The sequence below is a fragment of the Ambystoma mexicanum genome, chromosome 6q (genome assembly GCF_040938575.1).
Source record: "Ambystoma mexicanum isolate Mex_15411 chromosome 6q, UKY_AmexF1_1, whole genome shotgun sequence".
NCBI classification, from domain to species: domain Eukaryota; kingdom Metazoa; phylum Chordata; class Amphibia; order Caudata; family Ambystomatidae; genus Ambystoma; species Ambystoma mexicanum.
In genome coordinates this window covers 1,321,222,920-1,321,239,093 of record NC_090937.1, presented here as the reverse complement: position 1 = coordinate 1,321,239,093, position 16,174 = coordinate 1,321,222,920, and the positions used below count along the sequence as shown (strand labels likewise).

At 43.5% G+C, this 16,174-nt stretch overlaps 1 protein-coding gene across 2 annotated transcripts in view; it reads right to left on the bottom strand.

Moving 5' to 3' along the window:
• Nucleotides 1-16,174, bottom strand: part of BOD1L1 (biorientation of chromosomes in cell division 1 like 1) — a 926,227-nt gene that overhangs the window by 728,945 nt on the left and 181,108 nt on the right. The window lies entirely within an intron of this gene.

Genomic DNA, 16,174 nt, shown 5'->3' with positions numbered 1-16,174 from the left:
TCTTCCCATTTCTATATATCAATATAAAGTAGGGGTGTGGTGAACCAGCAAACCAGGGCCATGTATTGTGAGAAACCAAAAGGTATCTCACCCACTAGTCCCCAGGGATCCGTCATCCAAGTGGCCATGACACGGCCATCGCTTTTGGATCCCGTTCCTGGGGGTTGTAAGAGGATTCAATTCAGCACTATAGCCAAGTCTAGAATACTGAATGAAAACCCTTATTGATATATCTTTATGTCCAGTTCATGCGTTCTGGATGACTACCCCTATATAACACCCCTCTCTTGGAATCCTCCTGACCCCACTGAGCCAAGAAGTAGTTCTGTTTTGCAAGTTAAAAGGTTTAATTGATAATTTAAACAATAGATCACACTTTAGAATAAATTAATAATTGAATATCACACTTAATCTGATATGATAAAGATGAACAACGGAGAATCTGGCACTAGCACACCTCTTTATAATCAATGATGAGTGGTTATAGGATGGATAAGATAGCAACAATACTTTTATGGTTTCAAATGGATGCAATGTGGAATGAAATGCAGTACAGAAAATAACTTGATAGGATTTCAGCAAAAGACAATGTAATCACTTTCTTGGACAATTCACCCCCCCTTTTACGCAATGCAAGGAAATGGAAGGAAGGCACACAGTTCTCAGTAATGCAATCAAATGTGATTCAGTTCACCCCAGCAAGCTTAGGTTACAGATCGGAGTTTTAAACACAAGCCCAAAATGCTTTTATATGTGCTGGCAATGAAGTGAAAAATATACTAAAATGCTTTTAATTCCCTCTAGGAGGTTCAGGGTGAGTGAAATCAAGTTAATATTAGTCCAGGCTCACTTTAGCAAGGATCTAGGAGTAATTGGTAGGTTAAACGAATTTTTGGCAAATGAAAGCAAGAAAACTGCTGTTTTCACACGTTGAGAAATTTGCAAATCGCGGCAAAATTCGCGAGTGCGTCTTTCGCGATTACGGCAAAACTATAGGGGGTAGGAATGCTTTCTGAGGAAAGTTACTGCAAGTCTCTAGCACAAACGGTCACAGAGATATGAGCGATTAAATAAAGGTGGTTTTTCAGATTTGAAATTTTAAAGTTCAAAAAGACAAGTGCAGCTTGCAACTAGAAAATGACAAGTGACAGCTTTACAAATGACAGGTGACAGTTAGGAGACAGTTCTACTTAGATTAAAATAGGATTGAATTATATTATTTTAACTAAGAGATTGGTTCTGCACAGTCTGCTAGGTACTCACAATATATTTTTTAAAATATGCCTCGCCACGGATCTGGTCAGGTTCTGGACTGGACTCCGGTCTCGGTCTCGGCACTTCACAGTGATCTGGGTCAGCTCTGCTCTGCTGGTCTGGTCTCTAGTTCTGGATAGATTGAAGTCTCTAGTTTGGCTCTCTGGAGGTTTGATGGAGGTAAGGTATGGAATTTTGGCAGAGCTTCCATTTGCAAGTGGAAAATGAATGTCCCTATCTGTCCTGTCTGTCCTGTCTGTCTGCTTTTATCTGTTTTTAAAATGGGTGTGTGTACAGCATCACTAGGCTCTACCCCTCTCCACTTATCATTGGCCAAGCTTTCATTTCTCCCCTGATTGGGGGAGCTAAGTTGTGTCAGAGTGATGTCATTTTACAGCCTGCAGAAAGTCCACTCCTCCTGTCAACTTGCACACAAATCTAGATTTGAACCAAATACATATTTGCAGAGGTACATATTTAAAATTACACGCACCCCTCACATATCACAGGAGGTATCCCCTGTTCAAACTCTGCTCTTCCTGGGGGCTTGCATTCAGAAATGGCACATATTTCACTTTTTAACTGATTTTGCAATATCGGACATTAACCCAAATTTACACACATGTGCGCAAGGAGTATGGACATTAGTTGATGAAGTGTCAGATTTTTCACATGCACACATTTTGAGTAATATCCTCTTTTCCGCTAAAACCCCCCTGAACATGCCACCGGTTCTAAAAACCTCTTAAAATGTGGGCAGAAAAATCACAAGAATTATGGTATCATTTATAAAATTTTCACATGTCCGCTCTATGAATGATCCATCTTTTTAGAGTTATGTTCTGTTCAGAGCTCCTGTATTCTGTGGGGGCTCCCCTTAATTCAATTATCAGAGAGATGGCATATCCTTAGTGTGGCCAGCAAAAGGCAGATAGGCCTGGGAACACAGCTGTGACTCAAGTTTCACTCCTGATGGGGGGTAGTTGCCAGGCAAAATTGGAATCTCTTTAAGCCAGTTTTTAGCTACATGTCATTTCTGTTCCCCAGTTTTCTGCATTCAAATAAAACTAAACATTTTTACATATGCAGCTAGAATGCTGATTCTAAGTTTAAAACTATGACATTTAAACAATTGCAACCTATGTGACACTCAGAAATAGGTCACTCATTTCTTTTAAACATTTAGATTTTTAGTGTCTTTCAGTCCAAATTTACTTAAACTGCTGAAATCCACAGCTCAGCCAGTCTTGTTATAAACCTTCAAGTCACTTCAGAATATAACTTTACATTGGATCCACCTCTCAGTAAGTCTTTCTTTGGCCTGCTTTGGGTTCATTTATTCAGTTTTATACAAAAAGTAAAATCTGGTGTTGTTTTAAAACGCCGGCTTTCTGATAGTGGTGAGTACTGGTACTGCACCCCTTTTTGGGATTTAAGAAAAAAAAATGAATTCCCAACAGTCATGGGTTTGCTTTTGGCAATCAGCATTGCCATTCCCAATGGTTTCAGACTACTGTGTGGGCAGTCCAATGGTGGTTTTAGGCAGTGCCCTTCTGTGCCCATAACATCGGCAAAAATGAGTGGCAGCCTATTCTTCATGCATTTCCCTGTGCATTTTCTGGGAAGCTCTGGCCATCATGAGGTTTTCCATGTCAGTACTGCACAGTTTTGAGGTAGGGCTTGGATGCATGGATAAAAACATCCCACAAGCGTGGACCAGTGCGGGAGGATCACCTGGGTGAGGAGTCTTCTGGGAGTGGGACACCGGAAGGCGAGACGTGGTATCCCCTTCCCTTTAACAGATTTACCCCATCCTACCAAGTCGAATATGAAGGAACTCTGCCCCCCCACCCCCTTTTCCTACACAAACACATTCACACTGACAGCATGCTCTGGGAGAAAACAGACTAACACCCGAGCAGTATATCCGACGTGTCCCAAAACAATGGTCAGACGAGGTCAGGAAATTATTGAGCGACACTCACACCCGACTTCCATTAAGCTTCTCCACATAGATAAAAAAGGCAGAGCACGAAAGCACAGTCTGAGCGAGGCAAAGCACACGAGGAAACAGCAGTTTCGAGACGGCAGCTGAATGGGGGACAAAAAGAAGGCGAACTACGAGGGGCTTGCAAGGAGGGAAAATCCCTTGACCTTTCTGGAAAGAAGCCATTATATTCCAGAGACCCCGAGATTGGACAGCTTAAGGGCCGGAGACAAGTCTGAAGAATCATGCATTGTGTGTTGGAGGTGCCCGCGCTCCTGCTACATGACTAATCATGTCAGGGAGAAGCAGCAGCTGCTGTATTACCATTTTTGGCTCCAAGAAAAAAGTAGCAACAGAGAAAACACACCCGGTGAGTTGGGGAGACCGATACAAGACCAGTCTGTGTTGAAGGCAATGTTGCAAGCTTCAACATTGTCTACCGAGCGCTGGAACGAACATTGTTAATGCCTGTGATGAAAGACGCAAGTAAAGTTAAACTGCTGATGAATGTTTGGACTTTGAAAGGATACGATATCCTTGACAGAGTGGTCCCGCATTGTGTGCGTGCTCAATCGAAGGTCTATGTAAGGTATCCAGCTGAGAGGTGGCAGAAGTGAAAGTCAAGAATTGTAAAGAGAAAGATTTTGTGAATCGAAGTGGTCCTGCAGCGGGTCAAGCTAAATCTTGCGCACAATCAAAAGTCTTCAATTTTTGATATAGAAAAGGAACAATTGAAAAATGAGATAAAACGGTCCGAGCCCGATCGAGGGAGACCAATTAAGAACATTGTGTTAAAGTGGGTCTGAACCCAGCAGAGTGGGACCGGGGTGAACAGTAAATCACCCGATAAATTGTGCATGTGAAAATCCTGAGAAAAGTGGGTCTCAGCCCGGGCGGAGGGTGGCCCAGGGGGCGGAGGGTGGCCCGGGGTGAACTGTAAATCACCCGAGAAATTGTGAATGTGAAATCCTGAGAAGAAAGGAACTTTGGCGTTTGTTTTTTGCATCAGGCCCTCTGAAATAATAGACTGAATGGCAGAAAGACTTGGGCAGGGAAGGCCCTGATGCTAAGGTTTTGAACTGCATCCTCGTGCCAGAGAAGCCAGAGTGTGTGCTAAGCTTGACTGTGCCGCCTTGTCCCATGCTTAAAACGTGGAGAAGGGGAGCCAATGGCACAAATATTCTAACATATAATGTCTTGAACAATTATGTTTGCATAACATTGTTTCCCAAACTAATTGTATTTAGAAGTAAGGTTTGGCAATAGGTTTATTAGTATAAGACTTTTATTTTGACAAGACTCCACTAGGACTGCGCTATTATTGTTTGATGGCCGTAGCTTACTCCCATCTTTAGATTTAGGATTAGATTGGCGTTTTAGCAACCCATTTGAAAGTTCAATAAACACCCTTGAACTGTGATCCCTTGTAACTAACTAACTGTTTGATACCATGCCTTCTTTACAGAATTGAAAAAAAAGTACCGTAAGTCAAATATTTAATATTTACATGTCAACATTGCCCTATTCACAAAGCATACATTAAAAATCATCCCATTTATCATGTATTGCACCCAAACACAAAAGCTCAATAACTGTTCCTTTTGAATATAGACTGAATGGTTATCTCTGGTTATGCATGAGGAGGCTCTATTAATATAATACTCTCAAGTTGGCAGGTAACATATCTGCAAATGCATTTTCTCATTTAAAATAATTATATAAAATAGCTCATAAAACCAGCCTAGCGGCTATGGAGAGCTGAATTCTGTATAATTATTCAATCAACATTTGGATGTCTCTACACAGAGTTTAATAAGATGGCATGAACCACACAAGTCTAACATTAATCCAAAATCTGTTTTTTGGTCAGGGACCTTTGCTAGTGGGAATGGTCAGTAATTCATAAAATGCTGACATTTAGGAGTTAGGGCTACAAACAGTCACAGCCCATTTCGCGTTGGAAAAAGCTCACTTTCCTGGTGTCAACTCTCCAGACGGTGCAAAAACCTCAGAGATTCTCTAGTACACCTGTTTCACACCTTAGAAAAGTCAGAACATCAAAAGGACCATTTGAGATACACCAAGACCAGGCCATAGCCCCTGCAAGCTCTGCTCCATTTGTGCACAAACTACACAGTCTAACCGTGGATGTTGGCTGGCGCACACAATGGGTACAAAAAGCTTTTACTAACTGAAATACATCAGACCTTATCTATTTGGTAACATCGCCATGCCATTTTCGATATATCGGAATGACCAACAGACTGGTAAAAAAAAGTGTATCATCGAGCACCAAATCATGCATACGCACAGAAATAGTTACTGGACCAAAGGTGGGGCACTTTCTGAAGAAGAAACACATAGAAAATTATTTCACATGGACGAATTTGGAGAAAGTACTAAGGCCAGCATGTGGGGGTGAGATGCAAGCAATCTTGCTGAAGCGAGAGCAACGATGGATATATAGACTCCATGCGGATACAAGTGGTCTATCTCTGCCATGGTTTGCACTATTGTGACTCTGAATCAACAACTAGTCTTGTTTTGGGGTGTCTGTATAGACATTGAACAGAGTGAAGATCCCTCTGAGGCTTGAGACAGAAACAATTTTGCCCATAATGCCATTGTAATGGGTTTTTAGCACGAAGGTTCCTCCAAGTACTCATGGAATGTGCTGGTGTAGGAATATAAGCTGTTCTCAGTGAAAAGATCCAAAAGATCAGAGACCATGCAGTATATAATTAAAAGTGTCCTGTTCCTCCTGATCCACGATCATCGATACAGTGGGTGTGTAGGATATTAGATGCTGTCTGTAGAGGGTACTTTGTGAATTAGTGAGTGTCCAGCATGAGTATTCAACACATTTCATTACGAGAATCAGCCGTGTTGTGGAACACTAAAAAAACTTAATTGGAAAACCGTCAATAGACGTAGATGCGTTCAAAGCCCCGCACTGACATGAGGTTGCCATGATGATGATATGCAGCGCTGTCATGCAGATGGGCTGGCGTGTCATGCGATCTGTAGATCTAGGCTCCGTTCTGGGTAAGTCGGAGAGAACGGACGCTGCATGATTTATTCATATTTGCATTAGGAGGTCCATTGGATCTTTGGCAATAGATGTAGAAGTGTCTGACGCGCCTTGTGGAAATAAAGTTGCCAAGGAGACGGCACGTAGCGTTAGCACGCAACCAGGTTGGCATGGCACATGACCCATAGATCAAGGTGTCATTTTGCATTTTAAGATGGCTACAACAGACACTGCATAACTGATTTACACTCGCGCAAGGTCGGCAATGTTATGCAGACACATGCATGGTGCTAAGGTAAGAAATAAGATCAGTGGGAAACTAGAAGAAACAACGAATGAGTGTATTAGCCACTTTTTTTGGCATAGTCTTTGGTTCTATAAGGGATTCTCACTAATTAGATAACTGTTTAATTTTTTTTATGCGAGGGGTCCTCAAGCAGCCATGGGGAACGTCCGCATTGATTGTGAGCAAGAAAGCATTCTGAAGAATTAAAGTAAGCCCTGACTTATTTCAAGGACTATGGGCCTCATTACGACCCAGGCGTTAAGGGGTCAACGGCGCCGTAAAAGGTTGCGGCGTCGTTAACCCCTTAACGCCTTACTACGAGGTCCCTTTGCGGGTCACGACCTTAACGGCTGGTCTGTACCAGCCGTTAAGGTAGGGACCCGCAAAGGGACCTTGAAGGTAATTACGGTACTGCAATTTGCGGTACCGTAATTACCGCCTTCCCCATTCCCATTGAGCCCTATGGGGCAAGAATGGGAATGGGGAAGGGCCAATGGTAAATGGGGAATTACCGCCTCGCCAACCTTGGAATGGGGCGGTAATTCCCCATTTACCATTGCGGAATCGGTAAAATACCGGCGGCAACGATGGCGCAACTAGCGCCATGGTTACCGCCTGGGTCGTAATGACCCCTACGTGTATTATTGACACAAGGTCTCTCTTGCAGACGTACATTGCGCGTCATGTGCATTTTTGTTTAGGTCTATTCTACCGTGGGTAGTTAGAACACTCCAGGAAATTGATCCCAGAAGAAGTACGGGCAATACGAGGTGCAAGCCCTGACAAAGGAAGTAGTATGAACAGTAGTGTTAGACTTGTCTTGCCAATAAGGTGTTGAAGAAAGCGACTAATATTAGATGGACGTTGCTGAAACCGGTCGACCCCAAATAGAGGATATTCAAAATTAGAGGGATCCCCCTTGTTTTTCATTTTCATTTTTATAGGAAAATGAATATTTTGTTGCTTTTAAACATGAGGCCTAGATACCCCCAAGGGAACCACTAATGCAGGTTAATAAAAGTCAAATGACTCATTGCGAGTTTGTCAGGAATTCCAGGAAAGTAGAAATAGTTGGGCAAGTTATGAAGAGGAAATCAATTGTTATTTGGGTAGGGTTTTCTTTTTTCCCTAATCTTTCTATTTCCGCAAGCAGGTACTAGTCCAAGGCAAGATGGAGATGAACGCAGCTTGGAATCTTCAGAAGGTTCTAAAACTGCCTTTCATAGAATACTTTGAAGAGACAAGACCTATAATGTTAAGCTGCTGTTTTTAGGCCTATAAAATCTCTTTAGAAGAAACTTAAGTTACTTTGTGGGACATGATATCGTGTAATGGCAAGACAGTTAAAGGATAGTTCCGGGACTTTTTTTTTATTGTCCCTACGGGTCGGCCATGTGTTTGTAAGCATAAATCGGTAGATCGTAGGAAACTTTCCTATGGACCTTACCCGACTTTTCGCCCATTATCGCACTCGAAATCAGCCTCCATTTTGTGATAATCCTATCATTCCGCCGCATCGACCTGGCTCACCTGCCTTTGCGGCACTAAATCAAATCCCCCGCCCCTGAGCCTGACATCAGCAGACGCGTACTGCCCATTTCATGCACGTCTCGTGTCAACAATCGCTGCGCCTCAGCTATTGACGTGTTGCCATGGAAATGGCAGGACGCCTCTTTCCCCAATAAGTATAAACAGACCGTTTCACAACACACAGCAGCAGATTTTCGATTCCATTCCTCTCTCTGTGTTACTTTGAGTATTCTGTGACTCGTTTCAGTGCTCTGGTCAGCTACCTTCGCCGCTTGTAGCCCGTGTGAACACCTGTACCATCTCTGTAAATTATTTTACTATCTTTACCGCACAATGGCCACAATAATGCCGTATATGTACGAGCCCGAGTACACCGAGGAAGAACTACTGGAAAGTCAAGCACGCGAAAACGATGGGGATTCGGACGGCAGTTGGGAGGACCAGTCAACGGATGAAGAGCCTGGACCATGTCGCATGGACGGCGTCTCCACCTGGTGCACGTGCAATCGGTGCGAGCTAATGCCAACTGAGGAGGAGAACTGCTGCTGCCGTGAAAATTCCGGGTGCTTGGCCTACATTTCGGAAAGCGAGCAAAGTCTGCAGGAAGGCGAGCAAAGTCCGCAATGCATCACCGAGCTGCCAGAGTTCAGGGAAGCCTGCCTCTCACGGACCGTGTTGAGGATGATGATGGTGCTTATGCACGAACTTCGCGGCACTGTTCGTCCGCGTAATCCGAGTAACGAGTAAGTATACTCTGTTTGTGATGTCAGTGATGCCACCACTATTTCATGGTCGTCTCCCACATATAAAATTACATTTACATATCATTCGAACGCATGTAAATTTGTTCCATATAGTGCATTTTCTAGATATAATTTTTTTCTAAGAAAAATGACATGTGTTACCTGAATCGACATTGATAAGAAAGTTTGGTCAGTTTAATACAGTTTGCATCTTTTTTTTTCACAGGTGGTACAGGCTGGTGGCCTATCGTTGCTTCACTTGGTGGCTTCACGGGAGGCTCGGACACCGCGTTCGGAGAGTAATACCTGCCTGTGCGGTACTTGCCATTAGACAACATTTCCCCAGTGACAGTGGACAATACCGCGGATTTTCCCTCGATGTGCTGCAACCTCAACTTTACAATGTGTAATGTTTATTATTTATGTTTAATTAAAATCTAAAATAAAGCCCAACATATATTTTAACAATGGTTGTTTTGATTTTTTAAATGAATCTAGTGTATATTCTCCTGGGAGGGTGAGGTATTTATAAACTCACCCCCCTGCATTCCATGTAGTAGATCCTGCAGCCATCCTCTTACATTCAGTTAGATGGCCTCTCCTTGGTGAGGCCCTGCGGCAAACTGGTCTTGTCTGCACGACCACCGCCCCGATCCACCCCCCGCCCTATCAAAGGCAGTTCGCACCGGGGTACTTGTGCTGGCAAGTGGAGCTGTCAGGGAGCGATAAAGGCCAAGAGGTGCCAAAGACCATGTACACTTCAAAGTGGTCTATAGAGCATGGGTTGTTGTTCCCATGTCTACCTACAGACCCCGTGTCTCCTGCCAAGCATCCCCCCTCACGCTGGACGGCCCCCTGCAATCCACATAAGTGTGTCTCCATTCACGAGTCTTCCTGTGTCTTGTCTGCACGACCACCGCCCCGATCCACCCCCCGCCCTATCAAAGGCAGTTCGCACCGGGGTACTTGTGCTGGCAAGTGGAGCTGTCAGGGAGCGATAAAGGCCAAGAGGTGCCAAAGACCATGTACACTTCAAAGTGGTCTATAGAGCATGGGTTGTTGTTCCCATGTCTACCTACAGACCCCGTGTCTCCTGCCAAGCATCCCCCCTCACGCTGGACGGCCCCCTGCAGACCGCATAATGCCACGACATATACACGTCATTCATTCACAAACACACCCCTGTTTCGAATTCTTTATAACCCACTTCATATTTCTAATGAGAACTTCTTTGCGCTTTGCTAGTCAACCCGTGAAGGTGCTGGTTATCTGCTCTTCGTCTCTGTGAACTTCCGTGACCACTTTGAGCAAACTCGTCAGTTTGCAACCTGTGAACTGCTCCCTGTTCTACGACAAGAAACTACTCTGATCCCTGCATCTAACTGTTTGTTCGTCAAGGTAAGTCCATGTACCATAATCATTTTGCGTCCAATTTTTTAATTTATATCTATTTGCTAGTAGTCATCAAATTGCATCCATGTTTTCTTTTCGTTCACGACAGTACATGCAAGGAACTAGTCACATGTTCTGAGTTTAGTCAAATTACTTTTTCTATTTTTTGAAAGTTATTGAAATACTTATCCGCATGTGAATAACGTGTATAGTTCCAAGAACCAAAACGGACCTTGCATTGAACCTTTTATGTGTCATTTAATGTTTTAACACATTGGTATTCATAGAGAATTGTTGATCTTTACTTTTCAGAACTTTCCATAATGCCTGCCTGTTCCATTGGCGGTTGCCCTTCGAAGACCCATAACAAATCTGAAGGTACTATAATGCATGTTTTCCCTAAGACAATAGATCAGATAAGAGAATGGGTCCGATATTGCGGATATCCAGCCTCTGAGATAGAAAGTAGAGTCCTAGAAGTCTTTGCGGACAAGAGGGGTGATCGATACCGCATCTGCAGCAGGCACTTTAGCCCAGACATGTACTCCACATCATTGCTAATAAGGACGAAAACACCGCGAGCGAGGCGAAAATTGCTCTCAACCGCTATTCCCACTCTATTCGTCCACATCCCTCCACTGGTGAGTCAAGTTTACGTATTTATCTCTCGGCATTGCGGTAGTGTGTAGCATTAGCTAACAATAATTTCCCCATTTATGTATCCACTCAATATGAAGGCTGAAGATTCTCCATCCGTGTCGTTATTGCAGTCATCAGCCACTTTCAAGCGCCTATCGGGTAATCTTACTTAGCTATTCTGACACTGACTTGTTTTAGGCATGTAAATCAATAGTTTTAATTGATCGTGTAATTATTTTACCTAATGGTACACCACAGTACTCGTCCTCTAGTCTTTGTTTTCAGTTATAATTATTGTTATCCAAAATAATGCAAGTACTGTCTTTCAGGGAGATGCTGAGGAGTCCAACGCATTGACGACAACCGTAGATGTCACTCAGATGCTCGAGGTACGTTTCCGGACAGTTCCATCGATGGAGATCATCAGATCTTGCATTCTTGTAGCGTGATTGTTACACACAATGTTTCTTTCGTTTTTAGCCATTGGTATGTCCTTCTGTCGTCGCCCTCCTATGTGTCTTCTTTTTTCAATATTGTGTTCATTACTAATGAAAGTCCTATGTTTCAGGGAGTCGATGGAGCATTAGTCCAAGAGGAAGGGGGAGCATGCAGTTACGGGTCGGCGCAACAGCTTGCAGAAGTGTGCACCGCAGTTACAGCGTCCCTTGATGTTCTTATGCATTTCGAGGTATGGATACTGACAGATCAATCATGCGAGATCAAATGACGTGATTACATCCGCTATACTTCCTTCTTTATTAACGCAAGTACTATGTTTCAGGGAGCTGACGGAGCTTCTTCAACAAGAACATCACCCCTAGTAGTTGATGCAGATCTCTGGGTGGTGACACTTCCAACGATGGAGCAAATCGAATCATATTTAGATATCCATTATTTATTTTAGACAACTGATCATTTGTGCAGGTCTATTTAGATGAGCCGTTGACGCCTGCAGAAAGTTTATGTTCTTTTAAACAAAATACAAAACCATACTAATGCAATTACTGTGTTTCAGGGAGTTGCTGAAGCCTCATCTTCAATAATATCATCAATGGAAGTCTATGCGGAGCCCGAGGTATGGATCTTGACAGTTCAATCTAACTAGATCAACAATGCGTGAACTATTGTCGTTTGAATGTTCTACACAATGCGTTCATTCGTGTTTTGCTATTGAGATGTACGTATGGGTATTGGTCCCCAAGTACATTTTGTGTTTTCAATATTATTATACATACTAATGAAAGTTCTATGTTTCAGCGAGTCGATGGAGCCTCAGTGAGTGATGGATGTGCTTATCATGAAAGTATAGTCGTTGCAGCGCGAGAGGAAGTGGAGACATGCACACACGAGTCGGAGCAACAGCGTCCAGATGTTGAAGTTCGAGGAAAGAAAGTTTCAAAGAAAAGAAAGCAAAAGAAGGTTAGTGTCCTGTTCACTATATTATGTTGTCTTTCACTGTCAATAGTTCAATACTGTAAGTTGTGTTTAAACTGAACATCCCTTTTCTAATCTGTCCTCTAGTTGCGAGTGGGTGTAAGAACTAGATCTACACAGACAGTGAAGCGAACGAGAGATGTTGCTTGTCAAACCTTTTGGCAGGGACTTGAGACTGGAGATGCATCGTGCCAATGGGAAGAATATGAAGTGATTGACAACGGAGCTATACCACCACCAGCCATTGATAGTGAATGTCCTCCTGGTAGTTTGGATGCAGTCGTAGATCAATTCACAGAATCCACACCCGCAAAAAATAAGAGCACGCGAAAGTTGAAGACATTGTTTTTTTCTCCCATCTCCGGACAAGGAACAGATGTTGCAATGGAAGAGAATGAAGTGGACGACAATGAAACACCATCAATATCACTCAGCATAGCGGAAGACGATATCAGAGATTGTACCTTTCATGCGAGTGACATGTCCTCAACGTTACAGGCCGAACCAGCTGGGATGCAGAGTGACAGTATAAGGAAAGAGGCCAAATTCATTGTATTCGATAGCTGTTTGATGGATATTATTATGATGATGATGAAATGTGGGCATTGGGTTGGTGGGGAAGTATGTGGGGAGCCATTGATTAATGTGACTCGTGCAATTCGAGGCACTAACCTTAAAATACATGCCACCTGTACACAATATCATCCGTTCGCATGGTCTGCACAACCCATGCTGGGGCAACTGCCAGCAGGCAATCTACTTTGTGCAGCGGCCGCACTTTTTAGTGGTTCAAGTTTTAAAAAGTTACAGTATTTCTTTCAGTTTGTGGGAATCCATTTCATTGCGAAAAGTCAGTTCTACAAATACCAAACCGATTATCTATTTCCAGCCATCAGCGAAGCTTGGAGAATGGAAAAAATGTCAATGGAAAGTACATTCGCGGGCAAACGCTTCAGGCTAGCCGGTGATGGACAATGCGACAGTCCAGGATTTTCAGCCAAGTACTGCACCTACCACTTTCAGGACATGGAAAGTAAGAAAATTGTGAGTTCGGTGGTCGTGCAGGTGTCACAAAGTACATCCTCAGTGGCCATGGAGAAAGTTGGCTTTGTAGCATCATTGCAAGAACTACAATCGCGGGGAATGGTGATCGACCTGATAGCCACGGACAGACACGTTTCAATTTCCAAGACAATGAGAGAACAGTACAAAAATATAAATCACCAATTTGACGTTTGGCATCTTGCAAAATCAATCAATAAAAAATTGTCGGCTGCAGGAAAAAAAAAAGATATGCAAGGTATTTCACAGTGGTCCAAGTCAATCAGCAACCATCTTTGGTGGAGCTCAAAAACATGTGAAGGGTCGTTGGAAATTCTACTGGAAAAATGGCGGTCAGTAATGTTGCACTGTAGCAACGTACATCGATGGTCGACAAATGAGCATTTCCACAAATGTGAACATGGCCATTTGTCCACAGAGGAGGCACGGAAGAAGAAGTGGTTGATTCCTTCATCACCCACTCACAAGGCCATTGAAAAGATTGTATTTGATAAAACTATAACAAGAGATTTGAGGGGACTCACGGAATTCTGCCACACAGGAGATTTGGAGGTGTTCCACAATATGTGCCTAAAGTACAGGCCCAAAAGATTGCATTTTGGCATGGAAGGCATGATAAATCGGACTCTTCTAGCGGTCTTGGCACATAACCATAATGTTGGCCGTCAACAAAGTAGGACGACCGGAACTTTAGGGACGCTTCGCTACAATAAGGCCTTCACTAAAAGAAGTAAACAATGGGTGATCAAACCAGTGTTTGAGGATATGCAATATGAGTTTATTGAGAGACTTATCGTAGATGTCCTCGATAGGCACATACATGGAGTGGTGAACGAACCTATGCAGGGGACAACTGCATTGCCACCCAACATTGCCTCTGTTCCATGTCCACCTAAAGCAGAGCTCATTGAGAAATACACATCACGGTTTAAATGATTGTAATTCGATTGTCTGTTCTCTCGAGTCTCCTCATGTTGCAGGCCCATTGCAATTAAACCAAACAGTAATATAAATCATTTTTACAAACATTATAGAATGTTTCCGTATTACAAACACATGGCCGACCCATAGGGACAATAAAAAAAAAGGCACGCAGACAAGATGCCCTTACACTAACTGGAGCTAACTAGAAATGTGTGCTCGCTCAAAGTGAAGGTCAGCTGCTTTGATGTTTTGCTCGGGTGGCGGAACGGCCCACGACCCAATATAAGGTTCTATTGTGATTTGACCTTGACAGGCCGGGACCATCCTGAAAGACTAAGAAAAGATAATGAATAAAATTTCAGAAACGAAACGATGAGCCACGTTCATTAGAAGAAGTAACGTCGGCAAAGAAGGAGTGGTGTTTCGGGTCTGCCCTACACAGAGACACAATGGAAAATGCAAATATAATGTAAGTAACTTTTGATGAGTTTATACCGCAATTTCATTACTATACAGTGGCTTTAAAGACGGGTTCAGTTGTACTTGTTCGTTCTATGTGGCATAGTGTTTTCTACCGCGCACTATCTGGAGGAGAAACATCTGCTTTTACTGAAGCACCTCAAAACCTTCCTCTTTGCTTCTGCTTTCTCTCTCCCTCTCCCCTGCTACAACTGGTCCACTGTCTGCGACCTCGGTCCTGGGCCCTTCCACTCTCCACCTGCACTGCCTCCCTGTCAACCCCTGCACTGGGGGACTGTCTCAGTATCCTACAGCCCCCCCTTCCCAGCACTTGTTCTGCACTTACCTTGCACTTGCCACCAGCTGGCCCTATTTATTTATTATTTTATGCTACTTACCTTGTACTCCACTCCCCCCCCCTCCATGCCTCGCCACGCCTTTAAACACTTGTGTACACCCAGTAGCGCTGTCCTCGCTATGAAATGAATAATTTTAATAAGGATCTGATGGTGAGACTAATTTCATTTTTTATGTTTTTAGGTACATCATTCACTACTGTCTGTGTCACGAGTACCAGACACCGGCGGACGGCTTCTACAGCCGCCAGTTGCTTCTCCGCGTGAACAACGTTACCACCCTGACCATTTTATGGGACGATCGCCAAGTACAAGTATGCCCTTACGCGGTACTAACGGTTAGATGCAACATACCTACCGTTGTGGTGGCCTAGTGCCTCGTTGTTGGAACAGCCATGCGATTATCAGTGCGACAGAAGAGCTTATTTTTATCGTAAACCAACACCCTGTGTACTGCACACGAACATCGCTTCCCTCAAGACGAACTAATTTGGATCGAGAGCAAAGAAAAATGCAAATCGCTGAATATTCTCTAAACATTTGATGTCCAATAAACGTACTTTGCCAAATGTACAATCTTGCCGTTTGCTTTTAAACCACGGTTTCACATTCCGAATTGTGGTGCTGTATTGTGAGATGCTCTAAGACCCTGTGTACAGCAAAGGACCATCGCGTTCCTCAATACGAACTTTTTGGAACATGAGCAAATAAAAATGCAAATCGCTGAATATTCTCTAAACATTTGATGTCAAATAAATGTACTTTACCACATTTACAATCTTGCGGTTTGATTTCAAAGTACAGTTTCATATTCCGAATTGTGGTGCGCTGTATTGTGAGCTGATCTGTGTTGATTTCCGGGGTCTGTGTGGAGTCGCGTAGAAGACGCCTGGGCGCGTTTGCCTACGCAGCTCAGTCACGTCACGGATAGAGGCGGGGAATATGAATGTTTTGATAAAGTCTGTTTCAGGGGCGGGGGATTTGATTTAGTGCCGCAAAGGCAGGTGAGCCAGGTCGATGCGGCGGAATGATAGGATTATCACAAAATGGAGGCTGATTTCGAGTGCGATAATGGGC